The sequence below is a fragment of the Penaeus japonicus genome, unplaced genomic scaffold (assembly GCF_977035675.1).
Source record: "Penaeus japonicus unplaced genomic scaffold, GWHDUDI00000001_assembly GWHDUDI00000031, whole genome shotgun sequence".
Lineage (NCBI taxonomy): Eukaryota > Metazoa > Arthropoda > Malacostraca > Decapoda > Penaeidae > Penaeus > Penaeus japonicus.
In genome coordinates this window covers 1,113,392-1,115,891 of record NW_028234433.1, presented here as the reverse complement: position 1 = coordinate 1,115,891, position 2,500 = coordinate 1,113,392, and the positions used below count along the sequence as shown (strand labels likewise).

The window sequence follows — 2,500 nt, the reverse complement described above, 5'->3', positions numbered from 1 at the left end:
CTCACATCGGACCGAGAGAGAGAGAGAGAGAGAGAGAGAGAGAGAGAGAGAGAGAGAGAGAGAGAGAGAGAGAGAGAGAGAGAGAGAGAGAGAAATAAGAGCTGGGAGTGGGGAGAGGGGAGGAGAGGAGATAGGAGGAGAGGCTAGTACGTGGAGGGGTGTGGAGAAGAGGAGCACCTTGAGAGTGCTAGGGAATGGTGCTGGACCGACGGTGCGTGGTGAGTGGGTTAGAGGTGCGATGGGAGTCTGGTGAGGGGTGAGGGGAGGGGAGAGATGGTGGTGATGTGAGATAGGTGATATTGGAGAGGAGAGCGTGGGGAGAGATGAGGCGAGGAGAGATGGGGGGTGGAGAGGCTGGGGGGAGGTACAGGAGAGTGGCAGTGAGAGGGAAGCGGTAGTGTGGTGGTGAGAGGGGAGGGGAGTGAGGATTGAGGGGGGGAGGGGGGTTTAGGGTGGAAGGGAGAGTGGAGGGAGTGTGGGATGTGGAGGTGGAGAGAGAGAGAGAGAGAGATGGAGGAGGGAGTGAGGGTGGATGTGGAGAGGAGGCGGTGTGGGAGAGGGGTTCGGGGACGAGGGGTAGGAGAGTGGAGTAGGATGAGAGTAGTGGAGGTGTTGAGAGAGAGGTGGGTGGGAAGGAAAGAGGAGGTTGGTGAGGGGGTGGAGGGGGGACGTGGGGTTGAGAGTGGGGAGAATGTGGGGTGGAGAGATGAAGAGTGGAAGATTGAGGGGAAGTGGTGGTGTGAGGAGGGGGGGGGATAGGAGAGGATGCTTGAGAGAAGAGTGGTGTAGTGGAGATGAGAGGTAGGGTTGGTGGATGATAGCGGGATACGGGGAGGAGAAGAGAGCGATGTTGGTGAGAAGAGGGGTTGTTCGAGGGGGGTAGAGGTTGTAGGATGGAGAATCGGAGAGGAGGAATAGTCGGTGAGCACGGAGAGTGTGTGGGAGTAAATGGGAAGAGGGTTACTTTGACGAAGGGTGAGTAGGGGATGTGGGTGAGATGATGGGAGAGAAAGTGGGGGTGAGTTGAGTGTAATAGATGGGGGGAGGTATGAAGAGAGGTAGAGAGAAGAGGTGGAGGAGAAAGGGAGGAGGGGGTTTTGAGTAAGGTATAGGAAGAGAGGGGGAACAGTTTTATGGAGAGTGGGAGGAGGAGGGGGGTGAGTGAGAGTGAGGAGAGGATACGAGTTGATGAGGTGGAGGGAGGGAGAATAAGGTGGGATAAATCGGAGAGGAGAAAGACTGGAGGAATGAGATGAAAGGGGTTGGGGAATGGGGGGGTGGATGATGAGGTGGGGAGATGGAGTGATGGGAGAGAGGTGGGAAGAGATGAAGGAGGGGGAGTGTGAGCGGTGGAGGAAGTAGGAGGGGGAGGAGGGGGGAGATGAGGGTAGAGAGGGTGGGGTTAAATAAGGTTAGGGAGGATAGGGGAGGGATAGAGAAAGAAATCTTTATTGAATTAGGACGGATTTGAGAGAGGGTGCTGATAGGTTGTGGTGGAGGAATAGAGAGAAAAGAGAGAGATGAACTGGGGGAAAGGAAGTGAGGGAGAGGTGGAGAGGGGAGTGGAGGACTTCTAATAAGTGCTGCGAACTCTCTTCTCTGTGGACGGAACCGGTACCTCTCTCCGCCTGCTCGAGAGAGTGAGAGAGAAAGAGAAGAGAGGGAGAAGAGAGCTTGACTTGACGGTCGCCATCACGCTCATCCAAAGCTCACGAGGACAGCCGACGTCTCAAGCTCATTTTGGTCACGGTAAGTTCTTGGAGGCTTTGGCGGGGCAGGGAGGGAGGGGGTGCAGAGTTGAGTTTTTCTTCTGCCTCCACTCCTCCTCTTCTTTCCTTTTAATTTTTTTTCTTTTCCTCATTTTCGTCCTTGCCATATTTATTTTTCTTTCTCCCCTTTTTCTTTATTTTTTAAAATTATTTTTTCTCCTCTTCCACTTACTCCTCTCCCACTTTCTCATCCTCATCTCGTTCTTCTCCTTCTTCTTCTTCTATTACTTGTTCGTCTTCATCTTATTCTTCCTTTAATTATGTCACCTTTGTCATGTTACTTGCTCTGTTTCATTTGTTTGTTTTATTATTTCAGTATCAACGTGTTTATTTGCATATGTAATGTTTTTATAAGGAAGTAATTAGATCAATTAACTTTAGTTGTTCCCGTAATGTGCATCTGTTTTAATATCGGCATTGAAAACTTAGTCAGAGGGCAGTGATCACCCTTGTTATGATGTGTCTCATCGTGCTATGATGGATGCGTGGTATATCATATCTCTTGACGTTAGCCAGCTATTATAACCTACTTAATTTTTTCACGCGTTCTTGTGCTAACCTTCCGTATGATATCTTTCACGCTAGTCAAAGGCATCGAGAGGGAGAGCACGCGAACGCAGCCTCACAAAAATCGTTGTCTGTGCGAGTGCCACGTGCCCCGTGAGCGTGGATGCCCCCTTAGTCCCGTTGTGCTGCAAGGTCGGCGATGGCTTATTACTGGGTCAGACCAG

General features: G+C 51.4%; 1 protein-coding gene across 12 annotated transcripts in view; it reads left to right on the top strand.

Annotated features, from left to right (window-relative positions):
• LOC122259006 (uncharacterized) overlaps window positions 1-2,500 on the top strand; it is a 166,591-nt gene that overhangs the window by 68,171 nt on the left and 95,920 nt on the right. The window contains exon 1 of one of the 12 annotated variants that reach the window (XM_086555482.1): window positions 1,567-1,749. The exons of the other annotated variants lie outside the window; for them this stretch is intronic. The gene's annotated coding sequence lies outside the window, so the exon portion shown is untranslated. Of the gene's footprint in view, window positions 1-1,566; window positions 1,750-2,500 lie in introns of those variants that run through there. 12 annotated transcript variants of the gene reach the window in all.